A 13,418-nucleotide genomic window follows, 5' to 3' on the forward strand; every position below is an offset into this window, starting at 1 on the left:
TAGTTTTGAAAATATGAGCTTCCTCAGCTCAGTTATGGCCATGGAAAGGAATTTATTTCATTTGAACCATTCACCATCAACTTTTTTTTTTCATTTATGTGTAAAAGAGGCCAGGGTCTTATAATGCAATATTATTTCCTGATTACCTTTCTGAAAATATATTCCAAATTCTTGGAATTATTTCATAGATTTAAAGCACTTTTTTTTTACAGGTTGTAACCAGTTGTGGGATTCAATCGGTGTAACAACCAGTTTGCTGAGCATGTGTTTTGCACACGCGCAGTGCATTTGAAAACAGCTCTAAAACTTACCTTCTGCTGCAGCCCCGGTGAGTAAAACAGCTGAGGCGCAGCAATCCATTCTGCCATGCCTATCAGCTGGGCTTCAAACAAAGGAAATATAGGTCAGTAGAACACAGGGGCGGACAGGGCGGGCCCACCTGATCATCGGAGCAAACCGGTTCACTCTCAGCTGATTGTCAGAGCTACCAGTTTGCCCGAACCGGTCTGAATAGGCTGAATCCCACCCCTGGTTGTAACTTGGAAAATATTGGAGAAAAACTTGGAGAAAAATCAGGATAAAGTTCCTTGAAATGAAGTTCTAGTAAAGATCCCCTGTGGTTGTCTTGAGAGGCAATGGTTGTCTTTACAACTAAAGCCCATGTGCCCACCAGCAGTGTGGCAATGTAAAAATATAGGGAAATCTGGCTGGGCGACACTGCTCTATGCTTTCCAGACCTCTGCACACATATCATTTTACTAGCTGCAAAGAGGAAGCTTCCCCAATGCACTTTCCCCCCAGAAACAAGTTTGCAGGCAGCCCTGAAGCCAGTTTCTTTTCCTCTGCCACCTGGAAGAAAAGAAGAAGTCTTTCAGGTTACCACTTTTTCACAGGAAAGTGGCTCAAAATCGTTGTGCCTCTATGTTCTGTGGGAGTGCACATGCAGCAGTGGTGGGATTCAAAAAATTTTTACTATCAGTTCTGTGAGCGTGGCTTGGTGGACATGGCAGGGGAAGGATACTGTAAAATCTCCATTCCCTTCCCACTCCAGGAGAAGGTTACTGCAAAAATCCCATTTTCTCCCAATCAGCTGGGACTCGGGAGGCAGAGAATAGATGGGGGTGGGGCCAGTCAGAGGTGGAATTTACCGGTTCTCTGAACTACTCAAAATTTCCGCTACTGGTTCTCCAGAACTGGTCAGAACCTGCTGAAACCCACCTCTGACATGCAGGTCTATGTCTGTCAGAGGAGAAGCTTGTAGACTCTATAACTTTTATTGTTTTATCGATGTATAAAACACAAAGAAAAATAAAAATAGAAAATTAAGGTGGTGGGGAAGAAAGGGGGAAAGAAAATATGAGGGACAAGGGAAGAAAGAAAAAGGCGTTGATGTCCGACTCTTTTTAGCACAGTGCAAGATAACAACATTACAATTTTGTACTTTTACACAGTAGTTTATAACTAGCCATTTCTATAACAACAAATCTATCTAATCCGTGAAACCAAAGTCAAAGTTTTATTTTTTTTTCATCACAAGCACAAAATCCAGAAGTGATATCCAAAAAAAAACCCAAATATATGTTGCATATGACGTTTGGGAGAGATTGTCCACGTGCCTCTACAGGAATTTGTATATGTACTTGTATCCCTAGGGGTGTAGCTGTTGTCAGTGTAGATACATGCAATGGGTATTGAATCTGTATGCAAAGAGGAAATTGGGTGTCAGAGCAGGTGAAGTGAAGCAATGAGTTTGCTTCAGCTTGTCAGTAGTCAGGTTGTTTTCTTTCGTGAAGCAGCCTTTAAGGGATACTTTGCTAAAGACTTCATTGATAGCATGAATAAGGGAGCAAAAGCTCTTTATTTTTGATTTTGGCTTTTCTTTTTTTCTAGAAAACCCCAGTAATGGAATTAGATGGCTTTGCAGTTTGAAGAAAGCTGCCCAAATTATTATTTTTTTTAATAATGTTTTTGTAATCTACTTGTGATGAAGACCCACCTAATTCAGCAAGAAAGGAAGGGCCCTGCTATATACCATATTGAGATAAATGGAAATGTATATTTGGACTATCCGTGTTGACAAAACTCATAATTAACCCGTTCAAAATACAGATCTGCCTTGCTCACAATAGAAACAAATGAACTAATGTTATTTTGGTTAGAGGTCATTTTCAGGTTGGAATGGCAAATGATGTAATAGCACATGCACAGGAGAACTGGAGTGTAATCCACAGGTTTTTAACTCTTAAGTCTCTGGTATCTATATCAGAAAGGCAGACTTCCTTCTCTCCTTCTAAACCAGGGGTATCAAACTCGATTTCATTGAGGGCTGCATCAGGGTTGTGTTTGACATCAGGGGGTCAGGGTGGGCATGGCCAGCTTGATGTCACTCATGTCAGGCAACCCGAGTGCTCTGCCAGTGAAAACGGGTTCCCAAGCTCCATTTCTGGCTGCGATGGCCTCCGGCAACCCTCTGCCAGTAAAAACAAAGTCCAGAAGGGCTGCATGAAGCCCTTCTGAGCTCTGTTTTTCCTGGCAGAGGCACCATGGGCTGGTCTTTCACTGTTTCCATGGCGGCCCTGTGGCCAGGGGTAAGCACTCCGCAGGCCTGTTCTAGTCCCCGGGCCTTGAGTTTAACACCCCTCTTCTAAACCGCTATTTGTAGTGCACATTGAAGATCTAAAAGTCTTAAAAGATCATGAGCAGGATAGGACAAAACTCCAGAAACATATATGTTGATAGCATGATTCAAGCATTTTGAAATATGCTTCAGCCCTGATTCCTCTGAATTTGGTATCCTCTCTTTAACAGGTAAGCCTGACAAATGCATATAAAGGCATATGGCAGACAGCATTTCAGTTCTCATTGCCATAGGAACCTTGAAAAAATAGCGGTGTGCAGATCAAATTTGTTGTCAATTCATATTGTTGATTTATCCATTGAATTCAGTAGTTTAGAATGTTGATTTGGGAAATGCTAGGCTTTGCATGACTGGACCCTCCTCCCCAAAAAATACAACATTTTAAATTTTAAACCAACTGTACACATCATCTTCAAAAGTGTTCCATAGGTGAAGCTGAAGCAATTTTATTCATCGCAATCACTTTAGGTTCTTCTTTGCTCAAAACCAGAGCTGTATTGGTGCCTGTGATTGGTCCAGTGGTGGGTTGCTACCGGTTCACTCCGGATCTTGCAAACCGGTAGTAGCGGTGGTGGAAGACTCTGCCCACCCGCTCCAGACCTCATCACAGACATTCTGTGCATGCGCAGAAGTTTCTGCTCATGCACAGAAGCATCACGCACAAGGAAAGCAAGAGCATGAAAGTGCGCGGTCCCCGTTGCAAACTGGTAGCAAAGGTAAATGGAACCCACCCTGACTTAGTCCCCATCTTTGCATAGCCTCATTGTTTGATTTGTGATATATATTCACTAGTGACATAGAAATCTCCTGATTCTTAGATCTTCTTCTTCTGCAGATGCTTGAAAGCATGTAAAATAAGGCTATCAGAACAACTACCCTGGATTTGTAATGCGTTTGACTTTTTTTTTTTCAAAGAAAAATAGAATTTGGTTGAAATTTCAGCACAGTGTACATATTATGAAATAGGAGGTATGTGAGGGCATCTCCCATTATATATCCATCCATCATTCTAATGATTTGCAGCCTCACTGGCTGCCCACACTTTAATTAAAAGCTTAAAAAAAAAAAGACAACATAAGGAAATTCCCTCGATGGGACATTTCCAGAAGGAATTGTGGAAAGCCAGAGAAGCTTCAGTGTGAGAAGATGTATAATAAAAACCAGCAACAGTTGTGCTCACTGTCATCTCCGACAAGCTTGAAAATACACAAGAAAAGCTGACTGAAATTCCAAACACCTTAAGAAGGGGATAAATAGAAGCCTCTTCACAAAGGAAAACACATCTAAGAAACTGGAAAGTAGAATTTAATGGAAAGACCGTGCCCACGTTTCATTCAAATCCTTCCTGCCCCAATTACAAGAAAACCCTGTCTTGTTATGTGGCTATTTAAAACAGAAATGCTGTCTTTTGCTTTGCTTTGAGTGTAAGTCAGGAACTTTTTCTTTGGCACATGAGCCATGCTGTGTTAAGGTGGCTATTCCAAGTGCTATAATCTAGAAGGACAACACTCTGGAAAGATGCCATGCATTTCCCCAAGAGTCATGGTTTCAAGTCAATTTCTGTGGTTCTTCTAGGACTGTATGGATCCAGCACACTTTTGGAGCCAACATAGCAATGGTTTTGCAACTGCCATATTATTTTCCTGCTTTAAAAAAAGAAGAAGAAGAAGTTTAAGTATCCAGGAGGAGGAAAAAAAGCAGCATAAATGAAACCCACATAAATATACCCACTTTAAAAGGCATCCAACTGCCATAAAATGATTCAGAGATCGGAAGCCAGGGTCATTCTGAACATCAGCGCTATTTTTCCTCTTCTCGTTCTTTGGAAATCGGTTCCTTGCAGAGGGAGTGTGATGGTATCACCCTGACTCCAACGGGGTTTCTCCCCACCCCTCCCCACGCCACCACTGCCTTTATAGATATTGACTTCAGATTTTAAAAGGCTAGTAGCAAATTATATAGTTCATGCAGCCTGTATGCAACAGGATTTTTCTGGAAAAGCTGGCTCCAGTGAGTCTGGCACCCCATATCATTAGAAATATTTAAAGCCACTCTATGGAGCCGAGCAGATGGCAATGAACTTATCTGAAACTGCCTTAACTCTGAGGAGTGAGCTGATGTCTTGAACTCTGTGAACCAAGACGTTCATTGAGAAGGGAGGGGGGGCTGGAGGAGTTACTTTTGCTTTTGGGGATGTTGTCATTTTCATCTCTCAAATGGGAAGGTTGTGGTAAAAAGTGGATTTTTTAAAAAACCCTCAAAGTTCCATGTCTTTGGGTAAAAGTTTCTTTCACATGAGTGTGTGTGCATATAACAACAGTTAGAGCTAATGAGGTATAGAGGTCATCTCGCCTTCCAGGGCTGTTCGCAGCAGTTTTGCACAGCTCTTTTTTATTATACGTTTAGGTGAGATGCTTTGGCTCTCCCAAACATACCATTTGGCTTTAGGAGGGGGAATCTCACAGACGAAGGGCTGGTTGCATGGAAGGATGGCCCAAGCTCCAGCATTGCTGTCTCTAGTTTTAAAAGTCAATGGGAGAGATTTTCCACCTGTTCTTAAATCCCTGCAAAAGGAAAGCTAAGTAAAAATGGACAGGTCGGTCTGGTCAGGAAAAGAGGATTCCTTACCTTCAAATTGTGCAATAATGCAACTCATATGCTGCAAGGTTTTACGTACACTAACTAACCCATCCTACCTTATAAAAGAAAGCAAACCTACAAGGCTGAAATAGTTTTGCCGTGCTTACTCATTCAATCACTTCTCCCCCACTTTCTATAGATATGCTGCCCAGCATATAAAACAAATCCATAGAATAAATATGTGATTAAAAGCAATTCCAAAATCAGTGAAAAGAGAACAGCATACAAGAGCAGGCTAAAACAAGTCACTAGAAAATCAAGTGGCCCTTTTTTTTTTCTTTTTTTTTGTTAGCGTACCTTAAGGTATTTGTGTCTCTGTGTTGACTCAGGCCTCTTGTCTAATGGTTTTGAACAACCTCATCTATTAAGCTCTCCATCAAAACCACATTCTTACCCAGAGCTTGCTTCACATTCACATACACACGCAATGATAGTCCAACTGAATCAAATGATGAATTACAGGGCAAATTGGATATGTAGCAAATTACAGTATATGTGCTGAAGATCTGGATTCAATGAATGCATGACTTTCCTCTCTAGTGATTTAATAGTTATGTGTGCTGTGGCAAGGGCAGCCATTCTGAGTGAGGCTGTTGATATTACACAAGAGAAGGGATTTTCCCTCCCTCCTCTCTAAATAGCCCTGGAAACAACAGCCGTACTAATATGGATTGTTCAAGATTTCCAATGATTCAGGAGGTGGAGGGAATACTTATCAAATATTTAGAACAACGGATTGGCTGAGAATTGGTCTATACTAAAAGTCAGAACTAATCTAAAATGATTTTACTAGAATTAGAAAAAAAGATTGAGAAATAAATACTGTAATGACATTGTAAAACTAAATGCAAAACTCTTAACAATAGCATTTGTGAAAACAATCTTGGAAGAGTGGTTGTTTAATAACTGAATATCAGGTGATATTGTGATGTAGATGAAAAAAAGATCAATTCGGTTGGAGTCTGCATCAACAGAAATATAGTTTTCAAATCACAGAATGTAATTTGTCTGCTTTCTTCTGTATTAGTCAAGCCTTTCTAGGATACTGTGTCAAATTCAATAGATCACATTTTAAAGACAGATTTAAACAAACTGGAACAGATTTAGAGAAGAGTAATAAGAACACCGAAGAGACCAGAAACAATGAGGAGAGATTGTAGGAGCTGAGTATGTTTAGCCATGCGGAGAGAAATCAGGGAAGCTATAACAGCACTCTTGAAATACGTGAAAGAATATCGAGACTTGTTCTCTATCATTCTAGATTCCAATTCAGAGAATAAATGCACAAGAAGGGACATTCTAATTAAATGTTAAAAATGTTTCTTACCAGTAAAACCAATTCATTATTGGAACCAGTTGTTCAGAGATGTCATTGGCTTCTCTGGGTTGGATTTACACCAGCAAAGGCTGGCTGGCAAATTACTAGAGTTGCTATAATTTGGATTCCTGTACTAAAGAGGGTGGTTGGCTTATTAACAGCTTCCATCAGAATAGAATAGAATAGAATAGAATAGAATAGAATAGAATAGAATAGAATAGAATAGAATAGAGCTGGAAGGGACCTTGGAGGTCTTCTAGTCCAGCCCCCTGCTCAAAGCAGGAGACCCTGGCCTATACTATTTCAGACAAGTAACTGTCCAATCTCTTCTTAAAAACCTCCAGTGATGAAGCGCTCAGGATTTCTGGAGGCAAGCTGTTCTACTGGTTAATTGTTTTCACTGCTAAGAAGTTTCTTCTTAATTCCAGGTTGCTTCTCTCCTTGATTGGTTTCCAACCATTGTTTCTTGTCCTGCCCTCTGGTGCTTTGGAGAATAATTTGATCCCCTCTTCTTTGTGGCAGCCCCTCAAATACTGGAATACTGCTATCATATCACCCCTAGTTCTTCTTTTCTCTAGAGTAGCCAAACCCAAATCCTGCAACTTTTCTTCATATGTTTTAGTCTCCGGACTTTTGATCATCTTAGTTGCTCTTTTCTAAACTTTTTCCAAAATCTCAACATCTTTTTGGGAGAAGGAGACCAATTTCTTTGTTTCTGATGTATCCTGTGAAGAAGGAAGGCATCCAGCTTCTGAGACAACAGTGCTGCCTAAGAAACAGCACCCTTTACTATGCTGGTATATATATTATCACTGCATGCAATATACCAAGAAAGAGAACGTGAGCCTTGGCAATAGGATATTTCCCCTCTTATATAAAACCAAACAATCATTTGTTACATGTTAACAATGAACACATTTTGTCATTTCATCAGATGCAGAATTACCACCCAAAAATAGGAATATATTGTATTTATATCCATGGCGAAGAGGCAGGTGGATAGTAAACAATGAAATCAAGGGGAAAAAATGAAATGTTCCAGGAATTCACTATGTTTGTTACTTTCCTGATAGTGGCTTCTCTTAGAAAATGATGATCAAAGTCTATACCAGGAGTGAAATCCAGCAGGTTCTGACAGTTCTGGAAAACTGGTAATGGAAATTTTGAGTAGTTTGGAGAACCAGCAAATACCACCTCTGGATGGCCCCAGAGTGGAGTCGGAATGGAGATTTTGCAATATCCTTCCCCTGGAGTGGGGTGGGAATGGAGATTTTGCAGTATCCTTCCCACACCATGCCCACCAAGCCACTCCCACAGAACCGGTAGTAAAAGAATTTGAATTTCACCACTGGTATACACCTTTTTTTCCAAGCATCCTTAGTTGACTGTGTATGTGGGCGGATAGAGGCACATCCCTAGCACTACAAGTGTGAAATATGCCAGTTTTCAGGAGAACTGTGAACAGGCCAAAGAGTTAATGTTGCAGTCCTGGTCCAGATTACCCCATTCCTGTTCATGCTTTTCATTAAAATAAACACATCATGTCATTGTTCACACTGTCTGGTCTTAATAATGTTCTATCTGGTAAAACCTTAACTCTATGCCAGGAAAAGAAGCCCTGAAGGAAATTTCTGGGTTTGAGGTGTAGGACAAAATGTCTTTTGTTCAATTAGTGGCAACTCTGTCCCTTGTCCCTTAAACTCTGCCGTATTATATGTAGTAGATTGTTTTCAACATCAGAAAGAATTTATCCTTCCATCACCTTAATCTTGTTAAACTATCCTCTGGCGGAAAGAAATACACCTACATTCTTTTCTTAACTCCTCGTGAGTTTCTCATTTTGATGGGACTCATTGTATTGTGTCATCGGTTCCTATGATACCCCTATGAAATGACAGTGATCCCAAAACACAAAGTGCACATCACGGAAGCATTCAACTGATTCAATATATTTCATTAATTTGGGACAGTGTTATGCCATCTCTATGAACATGATGTATTATAAAGCAAACGCATGATACCGGTTTCAGCACATAATTTTTCCTTCATCACTAATCCATTGTGACAAACATCTTATATTGTTCTTTCTTCCTCCAGGCACAGAAAGTCTTTCTTTCCCCTCTCCTTAACCCCACCCTGAGTTTGCCAACCTCATGTTAAACTGTCAAGGCTGAATCACATCTCAGCTTTTAGTACAATACGACCACGGTATGTGACTCTAACAAAATGGTTGCATGAGCCAAGGAATGGCAGCACGAAGAAACAACAGCCAATCGCTGGCCATCAACACGCCAATCTACCAATAGGAAGGCACCACATAAATACGAAGCATAGAATAGCCCAAAGCACATATTCCGGTAGAGAAATTCCCTGAGGATGAACTCCAGTGGTGGGTTTCAAAAAATTTTACTACCAGTTCTGTGGGTGTGGCTTAGTGGGCGTGGCATGGCATGGCTTAGTGGGCATAGCTTGGTGGGCATGGCAGGGGAAGGATACTGTAAAATCTCCATTCCCACCCCAATCCAGGGGAAGGTTACTGCAAAATCCCCATTTCCTCCTGATCAACTGGGACTTGGGAGGCAGAGAATAGATGGGGGGGAGGGGGCAGTCAGAATTTTTACTACCGGTTCTCCAAACTATTCAAAATTTCTGCAACTGGTTCTCCAGAACTGGTCAGAACCTGCTGAAACCCACCTCTGATGAACTCCAATATGAAAACTCAGAAGACTAAACCTCTGATCCCAGTGACTGTCCCAGATTGGATTTTGCACGTCCACTTTCTAGTTAGCTCAGTCTTAGCTCGGTCTTCTTTTGAACACATCACATCATCTCATCATGTCTCAAACAGCAGCAATCTGAGTGCAGAAATTAATGCTCTGCAGAAAAATTGTGTCCTTTCTTTTTTTTTTTCCTTTCAATTTCCATTCAATGTCATGAAAAAGAATTTTGAATTTTCTTTTAGAAGAAAAGAGAACTTTTCTCTTTTCTCTTGGGTAAAGAGGCTCTCATGGGTAAAATGGAATGTCTCTGCACTAATTTAGCAACAGAAGGACCGCGGGGACATGTGATTGTTCTGCTTTTCATTGTATAAGAGCTGTGGTGGCGCAGTGGTTAGAGTGCAATACTACAGGCTACTTCTGCTGATCACTGGCTGCCAGCAGTTTGGCAGATCGAATCTCACCAGGCTCAAGATTGACTCAGCCTTCCATCCTTCCAAGGTCGGTAAAATGAGGACCCAGATTGCTGGGGGCAATACGCTGACTCAGTAAACGGCTTAGAGAGGTCTGTAAAGCACTGTGAAGCAATATATAAGTCTAAGGGCAGGGGTGAAATGCTCCCGGTTCAGACCGGATTGCCCGATCTGGTAGCGATGGTGGTGGGTGGTTCGGAGAACCGGTAGCAAAAATCCTGCACCCCCCTATGCCCAGCTGAGCCATGTGATCATCAGAGGCTTTTTTTTTTTTTACTTTTAAAAGCATTTTTTCTACAACCTCTTCGGTGGAAAAAATGCTTTTAAAAGTAAAAAAAAAGCCTCTGATGATCCCGCGGCTCAGTTGGGATCATCAGAGGCTTTTAAAAGCATTTTTTCTGCAACCTCTTCAGCCGAACGGGTTGTAGGGGAAAAAAATGCCTTTAAAAGCCTCTGGCGATCCCAGCTGAGTTGCCTGATCGTCAGAGGCTTTTAAAAGCATTTTTTTCTGCAACCTCTTAAGGTTGTAGAAAAAATGCTTTTAAAAATAAAAAAAAAAAGTTGGCTACACCCACCGTCACATTAACCCCCCCCACCAAGCCACGCCCACAGAACCAGTAGTAACAAATTTTACATTTCACCACTGTCTAAGGGCTATTGCTAATGCTATAATAATTATACAATCATGTCCTCTGCTGTCTCTCTGGCTTCCCCCACTTCAGTGAAAATCCAAGGTTTGGAAAAGGGAAACAGCCAAGGAAGCTGCAGACTGATCTTAAAATAGGCATTAGAGAATCACACCAAGAAAAACTGAAAACAATTCTCAAGTAGCCCGAGAATAAATATCAAACAGAACTTTCTTTTTCAGAGGAACACAAAGCGTGAGAAAGCAAACCTTTTGCCAATCTTTTGGTACACAAGATTATAGAGGTTTTTCGTGCATTCCCTCAGCTGTAGCATTCACTGAATCTATCATTTGGGATGAACTAGTTGTTCATCAATGTGTTCATCAATCAGTGGCTAAGACGCTGAGCTTGTTGATCGGAAGCTCGGCAGTTCAGCAGTTTGAATCCCTAGTGCCGTGTAACAAGGTGAGCTCCCATTACTTTTTCCAGCTTCTCCCAACCTAGCAGTTCGAAAGCACGTAAAAAATGCAAATAGAAAAATAGGGACCACCTTTGGTGGGAAGGTAACAGCGTTCCATGCACCTTTGGCGTTTAGTCATGCCGGCCACATGACCACGGAGACGTCTTCAGACAACGCTGGCTCTTCGGCTTTGAAACGGAGATGAGCACTGCCCCCTAGAGTCGGGAACGACTAGCACATAGGTGCGAGGGCAATCTTTACCTTTACCTTAGTTGTATGAACGGACTGATATTGTACTTCTCATCTTTGGCCAGTTACCCCGTCCTTTTTTTTAAAAAAAAAAAATCATTTGTAGTAAATGGGAACGTGTCAGCTGACTCCTCATCATACAATAAAGATACAACTGCCATCATGGATGCAAGAAATCTGAAAAGGGACACACTTTACATTTGTCCAAAGGGCACTCTAATAGCTGGGCTTATATTTAAAACAAATCTATTTAGCCTTTTCATTAAGCCTGATTAAAAGGTTAAGTGGATGACTTAAGGAGAGTTGACAAATAAAAATAAATAAATAACCAAACATGCAAGAAAACACCCTAACTTTATATCTTTAGTAATGCCACAGGTTCAATTTTTGCCAATCCTGCCCATAAGACTTCTTTATGTAGAAAAAAGCTGGTGTCTTGTTTTTGTTTGCCTAAGAAGCAGCATCCTCCTGGACTGTAAGTTCCATTAGCCAAACCTCCCTCGTCTGCAGGGATGGTTTTACAGATGCTTTGCATCTGCAACAAAGGAAGTCCCCAAGGGGGGGGGCGCATTGGAAATGAGTGGTTTGAAGGAAGACTACTTGTCAGGGCGCCCTTAATTGCAAAGTCACTGTAAGACTATAGAACGTGTGGTATCCTGAACAAAAAGTCTGTGCTCCAAATCTACGGAGCCTAATAAAGTACACATTTTCAGTGCACCTTGGAGGCTCCCTCTTCTGTCATACTGATGCCCCCCCCCCTTCCTTCCTCTCCATTCTCTTCAGCATCTGGACATTATAACTTCATTACATGGCAAGCTGTTTCCCCTGCAGTTAATGCAAAGCACACCAGCAGAAAATTGTCCAGTGTGATGTAGTGGTTCGAGTGTTGAACTAAAGCCGGAAAGACCATATTTAAATTCTCCCTTCCCCTCAGATGTGAAACTCACCTGGTGACTTTGGGGCAGCCACTATCTCTGGGGTTAACTTACCTTCCAGGGTTGTAAGGATAATATATGGTTGAGGGAGACCAATGAGCCCCTGGAGGAAAGCTAAGATTTAAGCACAACTAGTAAATAGTCTGCTGTGAGGCACGTTCCAACACATCCACTTTTCTAAAGCTTTGCAACTGCTGCTCCTAGTAGCAAAATTACCCTGCCATAGCATAACAAAACCAAAAAAAAAAAAGGAAAGTCACAGATGCAGAACTTTCTTATTCAAACATATGAAAAGCGGTTGCTTTCGCCTAGAGATTTTGCCTACACATTACTATAGATTCTACATATTCTGTTCTGTTCTGATTCTTTCAGTGCGGGGTCCTTGGTGCTCTCTGAGCTTGCTTGTTTTCTTGCAAACGTTTCATTACCCTAACTACCGGTAGGTAACATCATCAGTGCTAGTAAAGGAGTGCTGTTTGCTGCCAGGTTTTTTTTATTATTATTATTTGTCAAGAACGTATTGGGTAATAAGTATAAACATAGATTGGATACATAAAATAGATACAAATAGAGGAAACATTAGGACAGGGACAGTAGGCGTGCTGGTGCTCTTATGCATGCCCATTACAGACCACTTAGGAATGGGGTAAGGTCAACAGTAGACAGTCTTAGGTTAAAATTTTGGGGGTTTTGGGAAGAAACCACAAAGTCAGGTAGTGCATTCCAGGCATTGACCACTCTGTTGCTGAAGTCATATTTTCTGCAATCGAGTTTGGAGCGGTTCACTTTAAGTTTATATTTATTGTGTGTTCGTGTATTGTTGTGGTTGAAGCTGACGTAGTCATTGACAGGTAGGACATTGTAGCAGATAATTTTATGAGCTACGCTTAGGTTATACCAAAGGCGGCGTAGTCAGAGGTGGGATTCAAATAATTTAACAACCGGTTCTCTGCCCTAATGATTTCTTCCAACAACCAGTTCACCAAACTGCTCAGAAAGTTAACAACCGGTTCTCCCAAAGTGGTGCGAACTGGCTGAATCCCATCACTGGGCATAGTTCTAAGTTTTCTAAGCCCAGAATTTCAAGTCTGGTGGCATAAAATATTTTGTTGAGAGCAGAGGAGTGGAGGACTCTTCTTGTGAAATATTTCTGGACACGTTCAATTGTATTAATGTCCAATATGTAGTGCGGGTTCCAGACAGATGAGCTGTATTCAAGAACTGGTCTAGCAACTGTTTTGTATGCTCTTGTTCATAGTGTGATATTACCGGAGAACAAGCTACGCAAGATTAGGTTTACAACTCTTAATGCCTTTTTGGCGATGTTGTTAACCAAGGTTAACTTCCAACCAACAATGAAGT

At 41.2% G+C, this 13,418-nt stretch overlaps 1 long non-coding RNA gene across 1 annotated transcript in view; it reads right to left on the reverse strand.

Moving 5' to 3' along the window:
* Positions 1 to 1,514: 1,514 nt before the first annotated feature.
* LOC148116554 (uncharacterized) overlaps positions 1,515 to 13,418 on the reverse strand; it is a 45,925-nt gene continuing 34,021 nt past the window's right edge. Inside the window, exon 2 of the long non-coding RNA XR_015731097.1 lies at positions 1,515 to 4,284. This is a non-coding gene — a long non-coding RNA (uncharacterized LOC148116554). The remainder of the gene's footprint in view (positions 4,285 to 13,418) is intronic.

This window comes from Pantherophis guttatus, chromosome 1 (genome assembly GCF_059756535.1).
Source record: "Pantherophis guttatus breed Tessera chromosome 1, ASM5975653v1, whole genome shotgun sequence".
NCBI classification, from domain to species: domain Eukaryota; kingdom Metazoa; phylum Chordata; class Lepidosauria; order Squamata; family Colubridae; genus Pantherophis; species Pantherophis guttatus.